Source organism: Erinaceus europaeus, chromosome 7, assembly GCF_950295315.1.
Source record: "Erinaceus europaeus chromosome 7, mEriEur2.1, whole genome shotgun sequence".
NCBI lineage: Eukaryota > Metazoa > Chordata > Mammalia > Eulipotyphla > Erinaceidae > Erinaceus > Erinaceus europaeus.
This window is the reverse complement of record NC_080168.1, coordinates 65,487,667-65,503,318: the sequence shown is the minus strand read 5'-3', so window position 1 is coordinate 65,503,318 and position 15,652 is coordinate 65,487,667. Positions and strand designations below refer to the sequence as shown.

At 49.0% G+C, this 15,652-nt stretch overlaps 1 protein-coding gene across 4 annotated transcripts in view; it reads right to left on the bottom strand.

Annotated features, from left to right (window-relative positions):
• Nucleotides 1–15,652, bottom strand: part of FAR2 (fatty acyl-CoA reductase 2) — a 73,820-nt gene that overhangs the window by 19,661 nt on the left and 38,507 nt on the right. For 2 of the 4 annotated variants that reach the window (XM_060194588.1, XM_060194586.1), the window contains exons 2-3: nucleotides 9,599–9,676; nucleotides 210–300 (exon numbers count right to left, since the gene is read on the bottom strand). The gene's annotated coding sequence lies outside the window, so the exon portion shown is untranslated. Of the gene's footprint in view, nucleotides 1–209; nucleotides 301–9,598; nucleotides 9,710–15,652 lie in introns of those variants that run through there. The other 2 variants (XM_060194587.1, XM_007529922.3) reach the window with 2 other exon arrangements.

The window sequence follows — 15,652 nt, the reverse complement described above, 5'->3', positions numbered from 1 at the left end:
TCAGGGTGCAGGTGTTCCTTCTTCAGGCTTGTGGCCCACCTGCATTTGCTGCTGTCCCTGACTACACAAAGTCCTCAGGGCTCTGTCCCCAAAAAGCCTGTTCACTGCCACATGTTAACCTGTTATTTCTGAGCCACATGGGGCATTCTGATTTTTGAAATGTCCATTACACAGAACTTTGTATGAGATGGAAACCTGGAAATCCTTACGTGCTAGTGGATCCCCACTGATCACGTCCTACAGCAACACTGCTGGTTCTCAGGAAACACCTGGGTGGAGATGAACGCACAGCGTGGAAGCCTGCAACAGGGAAAGTGACACTGTTCTCAGGATGCCATTTTCTCTTTTGCACTCAGGAAATTCCAACTGCCATTTCCCTGCCCTGCCTCGGGAATCGTACTTTCTTGCTAGCCTATCAATCCAGCCAACTAGAAGCTGTTTCCCTGTGCCTTCCTGCCAACATCAGTCTCAGTGAGAGCCATGCCAGGCAGCCTGGGGCACAGCTCAGTCCTGAAGGGGAGCCAGTGAGCCAGACACGGGGACATAGCAGGCCATGACGCTGACTGTAGGGAGCTGGCAGGAAGGGCAACATTGAAGTCTCACCCCACTGGTGTAGTGTTCAGTGCAGGACACTCCAGGCAAAGAAAAGTCCCTGAGTACGCATCTTGCTGACATCTTGTTCTCAAGATTTCTCCAGTCACAGCTAAGGGAAGCAGGCAAGAAGAGCACATTGGCAAATCCCAAAATCAAAGTAGCTTTGCTGATGTTCCCAGCTAGAGGAGGGAGAACTCTGAAGTTGAAAGTATTTCACAGGGTTCCCAACAAAGTGAGTAGCAGAAAGCAAAACTAAGAGCCACCTACAAGAGAGGTTCTGTAAGCTGGTGAACAGATTTCTCCACAGAAACTTTAACAGCCAGTTAAGACTGGCAGGATGTATTCAAGTTGGATGGAAAAGACCTTTTCCCAAGAAGACTTTACCCTGCTAAGTTATCAGTCACATCTGAAGGACAGACCAAGTGCTCTTCAGGCAAGCAACAGGCAGAGGAACTGACAACTACTAAGCCAGACCTTCAAGAACTACCAAGAACTTAGACAAAACCAAGACAGAGAAGGACCTCACCCATGGTGGAAACAAACAAATGAAGGTGAAAAGCACAGCTAGAGACTATGAAAGACTGGGCTCTGTTGGGAACATGTGTAAGCCTGATAGAGCTTGGGGAGAACCGCCCCCCATCCTTGGATGGAGGTCTGAGAAGATAACCTCTTGGTAAGTCTCTCTCAACCGAGGTGAGCATAAGGGGGGAAACTCAGACTTGGTTCTTTCCTTCTTGACTCTCAGGCCCACAGATACCCCAGTACTTCCCTCCATTAACTGTAGGCCACATGGCCACAGATTCACTCATTCAAAGTCACCTTCTGATCACAGAAGAACACACCTTATCACACACTTCATCACACACCTCAGACCCCAGACAAGAGAAATTCCAAACTATATGGCCTTTTGATATTCATCTTCTCTCTCTCACCCTACAGGTTTAACCCCTATGCTTCTCTCAAATAGCTTTGGATAATTAAGTTGCTTGTGTCATGGAAAATAACTGTCTTGTATCTCACCAATTCCTGTCATACCAGCCCCCTACCTTAGGGGCATGCTGACTGTTAAGAAACTTGTAATTTCTGTCATATTTCAACAATAATTTACTTCATTGCTTTTCTATTTAACTCATGTCCACTTTGCTAATAAACGGACTCTAGGATTCTGGGATTCTAGGACTCAGATTCTAGGCACGCTAAGAGTTCCCTGGTGTCTTTTACTTCTTGTCACCCCTGTCGTGAGCGAGAAAGAACCAGCCCATTACCTTTCCCCTGGAGACCACCCCGCCGGAGAGGGAGAGAGATACCCCGAAAGGGCTCCTCAGGTGACAGAGGCCTGCAGGTCTGATCAGCATTAGATGGGGCACCTGTCATGTCACCATGTCTTTGGCATGCCTATGGGTGGGTGGGCATGAGAGGGCAGGTGCCTGTGGGCTTCATGTCCCTATCTATGCAGACAAGGCAGGACTTGGTCTCCATGCCTTTCTGTAACCCACACCCTCCCTGTGGGGCCCGTTGACCTGACCTGCTCCCTGCCTCTCTGGCACTAGCACAGCTAGTTAAGATGTCTCTCAGGGTCACTCTCAATCTCTGGGTCACACACACAAGAGGCAGAGCTACCTGGCCCTATTCCCTTTTGCTCTACTCTCAAGAGATTCTGTTGCTCCCTGTTTGTGAAACAAGTTGTCCAGCCTTGGGAGTACGGGGAGCAGGCTGGTTTCTCTGCACCTCCACATGATGGCATTGCTCCCACACTGGGGTGAAGGTACAGAGGGGCTTCATCAACATGCTGGGAAGGTGGGATGCAGTGGGGGGGACAGGAAGCTCTGGAGAGGAGCAGAAGGGAGTGAATGTAAGAGTGGGGACTGGAGGAAATGGGTGGTCCCACCTGGAGCCCCTCAGAAAGGGGGCAGGCTGCTTGGGACCAGCCCAGACCCCTGCTGTGTGGAATCCATCCTAACATGAGCTGAGGCCTTTTCCCTGGTTGTCAGGAATACTCTGGTGACATAATGTCTCTGGAGAAATCTTGGCTAGATCTGCCATGGCTTTGCTTAACCTCTGGACCTTTGCCTTGGAGGATGCTGTCTGGATGCTGGATCTGATCCCAGCTCCTGACACGGGCCAGACAACTGAGCCCTCTCTCCTCTGACAGTGTCAACATACGTACTCCCTAAGCTTCAGGGCCCAACCCTCAGCTCTGTGCAGTGGCTGTACCACATGCCCTACCTGGCTTCCTAGGAGGTCCTTGGCCCCAGGGAAGCTGCTTCCTCGTCACCTGTGTCCTCATCATTGGAGGTTCTTGAACCTCTGCATTATAGCAGTGTTCCCACAGCATCAGAGCTTTGTGTACAAGATGGCACACACAAGGACTTGGACGTGTGCTCCTCCGTTTCCATGGTGAGGTCACCACAACTCCAGCCTTCTTCTCATGCCATCTCCCCCCACTTTTCGCAACACCCCCCTCAGTACTCTCGCTTACCACTGAACAAGCCCTGCCAGCCTGGCCCTGAGCGTCAGACTGTGGTGGACTGCTGCCCCATCACCTTGCAGGGCACATGCCTTCAGGGCTGCCCCCTGGCAGGGTGAGGCAAGCAGGGGACACTGTTTTCTCTCTTGTGATCAGGCCCTGTGGCTCTCATCCTGGATCTGTCCTTCTGCTGTGGCCTCATCACCTCTATGGCCACATGTCCTGTCCTGATTGCCTAACTGCGCTGCCTCTCTCTGGTCTTTGCTGTGCTAGACCTGGGCCAGGGTTTAGGACACAGCCCAGCATTGGTGGGCACAAAAGAAGCTTCATCAAGTAAGCAATGTGGGTACATGGCAGGTGGGTCTGGGCACTTCACTTGCCAATGTCCCTCTGTGGCTCAGAGTAACTTCAGTCCTCATTGCATTTTCTTTAAGTGGAGCAGTCATAAATCTTGCAGGTAAAAAGACTGAGACAAGCAGGTAAAAGATCCCTGTAAGAAAGGTGACAGAAAGGATGACTTGATGGACCTGAGATCTGATGCCATGGGCACTCAGAGACAGTGGGGACAAGGAAGGCCCCTGCAGGTGCATCAAAAATCAGGTGGAAGGGAGCCAGCATGGTCAGACACTCTGGACCACCTGTGCCAGTGTGTGTGTGTACGTGTGTGTGCCAGTGATTTAAAGACAGCCCTCTTGGGACTGTGTGGTGGCACACCTAGGTAAGCACACATAGTGCTAAGCACAAGGACCTGCACAGGCATCTGGGTTCAAGCCCCTAGCTCCCCACCTATAGGGGGTTGCTTCACAAGTGCTGAAACAGATCTGAAGGTGTCTATCTTTCTCTCTCCCTCTATTTCCCCCTCCTCTCTCAATTTCTCTGTTATGTCCAGTAAAATGGAAAATATGGCTGCCAGGAGCAATGGATTTGTAGTGCCAGCACAGAGCCCCCAGTGATAACCCTGCGACATTAGGTAAATGAAGACAGCCCATTCTCCAGAGATGGTCAGAAATGAGGAACTACTGAAAAATCAGTGCTGAGTTTCTGCAAATAATTTAAAAGCCAAGACATGTAACAATCCTAGAAATCTCTACTTTGTTTTCTGTGAATATCAGAAGACCCACAATGTAGGGGGCATAAAAGTTCCTGGCAGGACATGGGAGAAAAATGCTGAGATATAAATCCCTACAGAGGTAATCATCTGTATGGCAAGGTTTAGAACAATATTTAAAACTTAGCACAATGTCAGTAGTATAGTACTTAAAATATTCATTGGCATAAATTTTAAACCTTTAAAGTACATGTAGTACAATGACACAGGTACCACATTTTTTTTTCTGAAGAAAAGAAACAGCATCTGAATACTAAGAATCTGAAAGTTCTAATTATTTCTGGCTTCATGTATAAACAGAACCACCAAGATCAAAGGTCATAAAGCAGGGCTCTTAGGAGATGATGGTGGTGGAAAGGTCAGTTGGAAAGGTCTGGGACACTCCTGAAAAGCAAGTGAGCTGGAAGCCAGCAGGGAAACACTCGCTCCCAGCATTCTGTCTGGGATGGGAATAGGTCACTTGAACCCAGAGGGCTATGTGCCACAGAGGCTCTCAGGAAAAGAGTTTTGCTGCTGCCCAGAGGATGCTACTTACTCACATCTCCTTGCCAGACACTGAAACGTGTTTCACAGTCTTTTTTTTTTCTTTCCTACCAGAGCACTGCTCAGCTCTGCCTTATGGTGGTGCAGGGGACTGAATTTGTGACTTTGGAGTCTCAGGCATGACAGTCTCTTTGCATATCCATTATGTACCTCACCCCACAGTGTTCTTAAGGATGGTTTGTTCAGCACTGCAGCCTGCCTGAGTAAAACTGCTTGTGGACATCTCTTGTGACATCTCGTGCAAAGGCAAGGAGACCAAATGGATAATGCAGGAAGCCCTGGGAAGATGCCACAGACATGGGGCACCTTGGCAACCGCACAATCACAACAGCAGAACATGAGGGCAAAGGGACTCCTTGGCCACAACTGACAATTGCCCAGTTACTGTTCACAGGCCCTGAGGTGGATGGCAGGGCACAGCCAAGGGAGTCAGAAGTCACAGAGCTCATGACGAACTGCTGGACCCACCATCAGGGACCAGCTGGGCACCACCAGCACTGGCAGGGCACTTTTCCTAGGCTCCAAGTGCTTCTATTTGCCTCTACTTTTCAGTTTCCACCCCAGACATTTATGATATCTTCTTTTAGCACTGATAATCAGAATGCCTGATAAACAAGGCTTTCCTGAACTGAATCTTAGCCACCAGGCACCCCAGCCTGCTGGATTACTGCAGAAGTCAGAGGGAGAGGGAGAGAGAGAGAAAGAGAGAGAGAACGAACAGGTGGAGGGGGCTGTTCTGCAGACTGGAACCCTCTAGCTTCCACAAGTTGCCAGGCCTTGCCCAGCCAGAAAATATCACCTCCTTCTCAAGGCACAAAGTGACATTGCAGAAGACTTTCACTTTCTGGATAGAAGTATGATTTGATAGAATTTGTGGAATTTCAGGGGGAACAGTCACTACACTCACCACCAAAGTTCTGGGCCTCCCTTTCATAATCATAGTTCTCACAAGGATCTTTGGGGCTGGGTGACAGCTCATCCAAAAGAGCGCACACTTTACCATGTAGAGAGGCATCATGCATGGCACCAGGAGAAGCCTGAATGGTGGAGTGGTGCCCAGCTCTATTATACATCTCTAAAAAACAGAGTCTACCAGAAATGGTGGAATCTTGGAGGTGCAAAGCCCCAGCAAAAGCCCTAGCCACACACACAAAAAAAGAACAAATCAATGATCTAAGTATAATAAGTTAAAAATAAGTGTATTCTTTGTCCTTATAGATAGACTGCTGGCTTTTACAGATGTCCTGCCCAGTTCTTCTAGCTGCACCACTTTGCTCTAAAAGAACCCAGCTGTGATCCACGCAATTGCTCAAAATATCGCTCAGAGGAATTTATAGATATCATACATTCTCCTCAAACCAGGACGGGGCTGGGGCAAGGTGTGTTCAAGGTGGAACAAAGCCAGTGTGAGAGTTAAGTATAAACAACCAAATTCTCTGGTAAGAGAGGCAGAGGACTCACGTCTGCACACCAGGTTCCTGGATGCTTTAGACTTTCATTTCAGGAAGAGGCTCACCATAATAAGCAGGTCTGTGTCTCCAGGAAAGTTTAAAAGAGAGAGACATACCACTTAAGCCTCATTGCAGAGCAACACTAGGCCTAAACTTCTGCAAATTAACCCCGCGCTGAGACATCTTGTGCCAGTACTCTGAGTCTCTACTGTGAGACGAGAGGAGAAACTGTTTGGCCTTGGTGTTCTGTCTCAGATACAATGGCGCTGGCTTAGTAAGCAAGGCAAGCATATGGTTATGTGTGAGGGTCCTGAGTGCTAGACCTCTGCTTCACCTTCCTCCTAGTCCTCCTCTCCCAGCCAACACAACTCCTGGGGAAACAGCAGATCAAACCAGAGGGCGAGCTTGTTCCTGTCACAAAGATTAACAGAGGAGGCTATAGCAGGAGAAGGCTTGAATACCTAGCAGCCTCGGTGAAGAACCCCAAAGCCAGGCTGTGAGGCCTCCGTGAAAGCAGAACCCAGGGAAAGGTGACCACTGACAGCCAGTGTGGCTTCCCCAGATGGTGCAAGGGCTTGGCTTCCGCCTCCTCTCCAGAGGTCTTTCCCCTACAACCTTTAGGTGGAGGGCTCCTTACCCCTTCTGGCTCCTGCCCCGATTACAAATGCTATTTGCTCCAAGTCCCAGGATTTTTGACTGTGGCCTGGCAGGTGGCATGGTGGCAGAGACAGGCCTTGCAGGCAGGAGGCCCCAACTTTGACACCTGATGTAACATGTGCTGGAGTGGGGGGTCTAGTTTTCTTTTGTTCTTGCTCATAGATAATGAAATCTTCCTTTTTAAAAAATATACCTTTTCATTTTAAAACTTGTCAGGGCATGGTGTATTGCAGCAAAATAAAAAAACTCTGGGGTGGGGAGGGGGTGGTTCAGGTCCTGGGACATGATGGCAGAGGTGGACCTAGAGGTGGTTGAATTGTTATGTGGAAAACTGGGAAATGTTACGCATGTACAAACTATTGTATTTTACTGTCGACTGTAAAACATTAATCCCCCAATAAAGAAATTAAAAAAAATTGTCTGTGCAACTATCCAACAACAGAAATAAAAGGATCTATTTTGTTGTTGTTGTTGTTGTTGCTGTTGCTGGAGTTTCACCAGGTAAGTTTTTGGGGGTTGGGGGAAGATACCATAACACCAAAGCTTCCCCCAGAGTAGTGGGGATTGGCTCAGCCTGGCAAACACTCATGATAAGTTGGGAACATTATCCAGGGGAGTTATCTTGCTGACCCTTCCTTCCTACTTTCTAATGATTTTTTTTTTCCCTTTTGTTGCCTTTGTTGTTTATCATTGTTGTTATTGCTGTCACTGTTGTTAGATAGGACAGAGAGAAATTGAGAGAGGAGGGGAAGACAGAGAGGGGAAGAGAAAGATAAGACACCTGCAGACCTGCTTCACCATTTGTGAAGCGATTCCCCCCCCCCCCCGGGTGGGGAGCCAGGGGCTTGGACCAGGATCCTTACGCTGGCCCTTGCGCTTCGCGTCATGTGTGCTTAACTGCTGTGCCACTGCCCAAACTCCATGATTTTTTTTCCTGTAGGACTTTTTGCATTTTGTGATTTCACTGCTCTGAAATTTTATCCCCCTTTTTGGTATCAGAGACAGACAGAGAGAGGAGAGATACCCCCACACAGCCCCTCTGCTCACAAAGCTTCCTATGCACAGTGGTGGGGTTCAAACCTGGCTCTGTGCACCTGAAGAGGCAAGTGCCCTGTGGGCTGAGTCATGCCAAGCCACATGGCGCGTGCTGATGTCTCACCACTGTCAGGCAGTGCCCTAGCCTCACAACACTAATCACTTTCTCCTCTCATTCTCACAGTGCTGTGAGTGACAGGCCAGTGCTCTCAACTGGGAGGTCAGGAGACCTGAGCCCGTCTCTGCTGCAGGAGGGACAGACACTAGAGCCCTGGGGTTGTGCCTCACATTCTGTCACTTCATCCTGCCTCCCAACCCCAGGGAGCCGGCACCATCCTGGAAGCTAACAGACCTGAGGTGAAAACAGGAAAGCCACTTCCATGCCCACCAATGGATGACTGGACAAAGAAACAGTGGATAGATATACACTGAAATACTATTCTGCCGATAAAAAGTGGTGCTGTATCCTTTGAGACAAAGTGGGTGGCTTCACTCATGTAGAAGATGAAACACTTGCAACTTAATGGTGCTACTGTGAGATTCTGAAAACTACTGTGAGATTCTGTGGTGGTTGTAGGAGGGGATAGGTGGAAGGTGTCTTTGAGGTGATGGCACTGAACCATGGTGAATGGTGCCTACATATGTACACAGTGTAGCACCAGGCTCCAAGAGTCTTGTATTACCTCAAGCCAGTGTTTAGTCAACAGAATGCATGGCTAAGTGGAGGGGGAAAAGAAAGAGCTGGATAGAGTTTGTCCATGGACACAGTTAGTGAATCCCTAGTCAGTGAACACTGCTTTCCTGTCCTTTTCTCTCCAGAAGGACAGGAAGCAGGGGCATCACCTGGTGTGCACAGACCCTCTGCAGTGCACAGACATGCCTTGTTCCTTCCTCTGAGTCATCCCTGCCCTTGGTCTACATGTCTTTCCACCGGGTGGTTGTGGGGGCCTGTGCAATTCCACCCCTTCAGGTGGACTCTTCTCTTTTTAGATAGTAGGTGAGACATGCAGACCAAGAGACAGAGAAAAGAGGGGTGAAGAGACATCGCAGTACTGCCCCACGGCTTGTCAGCCCCCTCCCCCCCACCCTGGTACAGGTGCTCCCATGTGGCGGCCATGGGCTTGAACCCAGGTCCCCATGTATGGGGAAGTACCCAGTTGACTGGGTGAGCTATCTGCCAGCACTGTCTGTCATGCAATCTAAATAGATGTCACCATTCTCTGAGAATCTTGCTTCAGTACAGTCAATGGCTACTGTGGCATATACCGGCTAGAACCTGGCCCCTGGAGAAGGAATCCATGGATCAATGTTGATGGAAAGAGAGCCCTATTCCATCAGCCCCTACCTGGCAGAACAGAACAGAACTAGCCTCCCAGACTGGTGATTCAAGACAGACGAGAAGAGCCCCACCAATACGTGCAGGCACGAGCTAGAGCGAGCGCCTCTGCTCTGGGTAGTAAGTTAGATTCTGGCTGTCACTGATTTTTCTCCAGGAACACTCGATGCAGTGACCAAGGGGAGTGCCATGCTCTTCCCTGGAGGGGCTGGACCCTTCTGCCTAGATGTGCATAGCCACTCGGTTGTGGGTTTCTGATGATCAGGGAGTTCCAGGAGCTGTGTTAGGGACATGGGGGTGGTGATGGTGGCACTGAGTGAAGAGGCTCCAGGCTGCTGTGATGTGCTCCAGCCCCCCACCCCCAGCTGCCACCTCTCTGAGCTGCATGTCTGCCTCCAGCCTTTTACCTTGTCTGCCTTCTTCCTCTGCCTGGCTTCAGGGCTCTCTGGCCAGCTGGGGATCTCTGCAGAAGCTGAGTGTGACACCTGCAGGGAGAACACAGATCAGGATGGATGAGAGTGACAGGAGGGTCCCCAGCAGAATGGGCCCTCTGGAACCTGGGCAGGAGGATGCTGGCTCTGTTATATACCTGCTGACACTGTCACTAGGGGGCATGGGTCAGCCTCCCAGGGAGAGATGGCTGTAATCCTGAATGGGGAGACAGGGACACGCCCTCTAGGCACCACCGGCTGCCTCAGGCATGCCAGGGTTTGAGCAACAGGGCTGCCTATCTCATTGGGAATCAGGGCCTGAGTGCCATCTTTCACTGTGCCTGCCAATCACCTGTCCTACAGAAAAGCCAGCTGTGTGGATGGACTGGGGCAGTGCTAGTGGCAGGACAGAGGGCTGTGTGTGTATTGCCTCACACATGTGCTTCAATATCCTGAGCCTGGCCATGGCTCTGCCAGATAGGGGGCGGAGGAGGAGGAAGGAGAAGTGGAATGTGGGACTGTGGAGGGCACAGCAACTCCCAGTGTAACTGGGCCACTGTGGATGCGCTATGGCCCCGTCTGCACCTTGGGATGAGGCTGGCAGGCAGGAGTGGCCCTCTGGAGGCTGCAGGGGCATCCAGGATGGATCAGGTATGTGATTTAAGGCAGGGCTGACAGGCAGCAGGCGCCCTCTCAACTCCCTGGATTCTCACCCACTGAACCAGCTTTAGAAAAATGTTGTATTGTTATATGGGAAACTGAGGAATGTTATGCATGTACAAACTATTGTAATTACTGTTGAATGTAAAACATTAATCCCCCAATAAAAAAAATAAATAAAAAAGAAAAATGTCCTGCCAAGTCAGTTTACTGAGAGCCTTCTCCATTTTTGATGTCCAGTCAGGTTCTTTCCCTGCACCCCCTTAGGAGAGTCAGTTATGTCCTGCCCCCTACTCTCCATCCCCTACCCAGCGCCCTGCTCAGTCATTCCCAAAGGCCTCCCATGCTCTGTGTACACCCCTCCCGAGGTTGGAGTTGGGTCCCTCTCCCTCAACCAAAAGGGTCTCAAGAAACACTTTTGTTGACTTTTTTTTTTTTTCTTTTCCTTTTCCAGAGCCTTGCTCAGCTCTGGCTTAGGGTGGTGCAGTGGACTGAACCCAGGACCTTGAAGCCTCAGGCAAGAAAGTCTATTTGCAGAACCACTGTGCTGTCTCTCCCTCCCCCTTCTTTGACATGGTGGCAGAGAGGATGGATACCACTCTGACTGGGATATGATGGAGTTGCTCCACGGGGGTGGGAAGGGTCTCTGGCCTGCTGAGTGAGTTTCTCGTGTTACTGTGGCAGTACAGGACAAAGCCCAAGAGGCCCTAAGTCCTTCCCTACTGTCACCTCGCTTTGCTCAGTGGGAACAATAGGCTACTCTGCTGGTATCCCATTTGCTGAAAGAGTCAAGGAATGTGTTGCTCTGGGGCTGGGTGGTGGTACACCTTGTTGAGTGCACAAGGACCCAAGTTCAAGCCCCTGGTCCCCACCTGCAGGAGTAAAGCTTCATGAGTGGTGAAGCAGGGCTGCAGGTGTCTCTCTGTCTCCCTTTTCCCTCTCAATTTCTGGCTGTCTCTATCCAATAAATAAATAAATATTAAAGAAAGAAAGAGAGAGGAAGAAAGAAAGAAAGAAAGAGGAAAAAAGAAAAGAAAGAAAGGAAGGAAGAAAGAAAGGAAGGAAGGAAGAGTGTTGCTTGAGGCCACTGTGATGGGGGAGTGGGAACGAACTCCACTTGACAAACTCACTTTCTAAACCTGGTGGTGAAACTCACTATGGCTCTTATATCTAACAAGTGGGTAATAAGTGGCGGCAAGGGTGTGGTGCAAGTGGTGCCCACAGCTCTGTGGGCGGGACATAAATTGTGGAGAGCAGCATGGCCACCTCAGGGCATTACAGGGCTACCATGGGTTCCAGGGATTGTGCTTCTAGGTATCTATCCAAAGGACACAAGCCACGTCTCCCACAAGATGCCTGCACACCTGTGTTCACTGCAGAGCTGTTCATAGCAGCTAGGATATGGAATCAGCCCAAGAGCCCAATGGCAGCCGAGTGGTCTCTGTACACAGTGGAATAGTACTCAGCTACGAGAAAGGATGAGATCTAGCCCTTTGCAAGAACACAGAGTAAACAAGATGGGCTCCTGCTGAGTGAAGTGTTTCAGAAGAAGGACAAATACCAGATGGCCTCATGAGTGGGGAGGATGCAGGGAACCAAGCAAAGGAGCAGAGTCACAGGGAGATGAGCGGGGGCAGGAATGAGGGCCCCAAGGGAGGGAAGAGGGGACTGTGGAGGAGAGATGATAAAACACTGGTGGTGAGGGTGTGTGTTAACATACACTGGGAAGAGGTGCGAAAGTGTGTCCCTAAAACATACAGCTTTGCAAACCAATGCTACCTCAATAAAACCTGAAAGCTAGGAAAAAAAAAAAACAACAAAGGGGGAGTCGGGTGGTAGCGCAGTGGGTTAAGTGCACTTGGTGCAAAGCGCAAGGGCCGGCATAAGGATCCCAGTTCGAGCCACCTGCAGGGAAGTCGCTTCACAAGTGGTGAAGCAGGTCTGCAGGTGTCTTTCTCTCCCCCCTCTGTCTTCCCCTCCTCTCTCCATTTCTCTCTGTCCTATCTAACAGTGACATAAATAACAACAACAGTAATAACTACAACAACAATAAAAAACAACAAGGGCAACAAAAGGGAAAATAAATAAATATAAAAAATAAAAAAACAACAAAGAATGGGGTGTTTCACTTTAAGGCAGGTGGCAATGGTGGGTCCTATTTACAACTCTGACAGCATCTCCCCAGACAACACCTTTAGCCCAGTTGTATGTTAGCTGACGGGCTCAGGCAAAAATTAGTAAAGTCAAGGGCTCCTTGGAACATACCTAAAATAGACTTTCTAGCTTTTTCCAAAATAAAGACCCCAAATCTTATCTGCCAAATCCTTACTTTTTGGTTCCTAATTATTAAACAATTTGTTCTGGCTTATATCTTAATATTTTTCAGCCATCAAATTGCAGGTGCTACCATGACGCCAACCGGACTTCCCTGAACAGGAGACCTCACCAATGTGTCCTGGAACCTCCCCTCCCCAGAACCCTACCCTACTAGGGAAAGAGAGAAACAGGTTGGGGGTATGGATCCACCTGCCAATGTCCATGTCCAGCAGAGAAGCAATTACAGAAGCCAGAACTCCCACCATCTGCACCCCATAACGATCTTGGGTCCATGCTCCCAGAGGAATAAAGAACAGGAAAGCTTCCAGTGGAGGAGATGGGACGCAGAACTCAGGTGTTCATAATTGTATGGAATTGTACTCCTCTTATCCTGCAGTCTTGTCGATCATTATTAAATCAATTAAAAAAAACAGGAAATAAAATTGTATCCTGCTAAATGGTTTACCTCACCAAGTGCCTAGAGTCATTGGACAAGTCAGGAAGATAAAAATAAATAAATAAATAAATAAATAAATAAATAAATAGACCCATGACATGGAGTATTTAAGGTGGTTAAACCAACTCAGCTTGAACATTTCTGGGTAGAAGGAATTAATAATTAGTATGGTTAAAGCAGATACAGAGAGGTGCATCTTCTAATTAAAATAAAGTTTTCAAAATGTCAGGCAGACTCTGGGGAGGCTAGTTAGGGGCTGGGAACATGGAGAAAGAGAAAACAGATGCCTGAAGGCAGCATGCACACTCTAGAGGTTGTGAAAAACACGTCGTTTTAAGTTTTTCAATGGGCAGCTCACCATTTTCTGCACGGTGGTATTTATAAATAGCAAGAAGTCCTTGATTTTTAAGCCCCAGTGTCCATCACCACACAAAGCCCTCTGGGACACTCACAGAGGAACACAGCACATCCATCTTTTGCCAGGACGGACTTCCTTCCTTTGGGGTGGCTGTCAAGGGACAACCCCTGCTGCCTGCGCAAAGCCACAAGCCTATGCCGCCCCGTCCCTGCAGCTGTTGGTCTCTGGGGAGAGGCCGGCCTTGCATGGGGTGGCTTTGACCCTGTCTGAGAACTGCTGCCCACCCCACGGATGGCTGATATCAGTGCACGAGATGAACTGATTGGAGAATAGTGTGAAGGTGTGCGTGGGGGAGAGAGGGCATCTTCGACAGTTGTAGCCAAGGGCAGAGTCCATGAAAGCTGACCTTGACTGTCCAGAGCACTGTGGTTCTGCCTTAGCACCAGGCCCCCTCAAAACCAGGCAACTCACTGGACTGTGCAGAGATAGGGGTCTTTGCGTCCCCTCAAGTTCCAAACTCCAGGTGCTGAGTGCAATCAGACTCCAAAGTTCTAGCCTTCCCAGTCTGGATGGGCTGATTCCCTTGGTCAAATCCCCACTGGCAGGGTGACCACTCTCTATGCAGATAAACCACCTTCACTTTGTAAAGACTTCAAAAGTTTCCTTGTTATTCCTTTTTCTTGTCTCCTCAGAGTTGCAGCACATGAGCATGAATTATTAGCAAGAAAAGATGTTCTCACAGTCATGGTGTGAGGTAGTTTACACGTTAGGCTAAATGCTTCTGCTTAGGATCCAAGCTGTGTAAGGTATGTGTGAAGTCCCCACCCTCCTGGGATAATGCTGACCCGAGAGCTGAGCTCGGCAGTCATTTCAAGAGGTGGGCTGGTAAGGCATGGAAGGCGCCTTGCCACAAATGCCACTTGTCAGCAAGACTGATGTTGTCCTTCTGCCTTCAGTGTTGTCCCCCCACCCCCCGAGAGTAGAGTAGCTTACAAGCCCAGCTGCCTTGGGACTTCTATTTTTATGTGACACAACCTTTTTAGAGTCTTTTAGGGTCCCGCTACTGTTGTGACTGAAGGGGTCGGGCGGTATCACACTAGGTTAAGCACACATAGTACAAAGCACAAGGACCTGTGCAAGGATCCTGGTTCAAGCCCCTGGCTCCCCACCTGAAGGAGGGTCACTTCACAAGTGGTGAACCAGGTCTTCAGGTGTCTCTCTCTCCCCATCTCTATCTCCCCTTCCCCTCTGTTTCTCTCTGTCCTATTCAATTAAAAAAAAAAGGGGAAAATGGCCACTAGGAGCAGTGGATGTGTAGTACAGGCACTGAGCCCCAGCGATAACTCTGGAGGCAAAAAATAAAATATAATAAAAATAAAATAAAGCCCCACCTGCAGGGGAGTCGCTTCACAGGTGGTGAAGCAGGTCTGCAGGTGTCTGTCTTTCTCTTCTCCTCTCTGTCTCCCCCTCCTCTCTCCATTTCTCTCTGTCCTATCCAACAACGACAACAACAATAATAACTACAACAATAAAACAACAAGGGCAACAAAAGGGAATAAATAAATAAAATAAATTTAAAAAATAATAAAATAAAAAATAATAAAAAAATAATAAAATAAAGATCCACTGAATTCTCATGTCAGCCCCACTAGGGAGATAGGTAGACTCAGAACCTCCTTCACCCAGAGGAGTCCGAGTTCAGGGAGTATGGACTCATTCTCATGAGAGACAGAGACTGAGAACAGAACGTCTCTCCATTTTGACAAGTGCAATGCCATGACCTGAGGCTACAGGCAAGCAAGTCCTACACACCTCCACCGAGCTATCTCCCCACCCCTGGCTTGACTGACTTCCTTCCTACCTCCTTTCTTTCCTTCCTTCTTCGACACCAGGGCTTTGTGTCACTACTCCTGACGGACTCTTTTTTTAGATTTTCCCCTGATGGTGAACAGAAGAGATGAGACAGGAAGGAGGAGGAGGAGATACATCAAAACATTGTGTCCTTGCTCACACAGTTTCCCTTGTGTGATGCTCCCATGTGGGGGCGAGGGGCTTGAACCTGGGTCCTCACACTTTTTAATGTGTGTGCTTAACCAGGCATGCCGCCACCTGGCCCCCTCTTATTTTATACAGCTCCAAGGAATGGACCCATGCATGTTCTTGTGCATGTGTAAAAATCGAAGAGCTGCCTCCCTAATTTTTATTGTGCTTCTGAGACCAGACCCCAGCCAAGGAGATT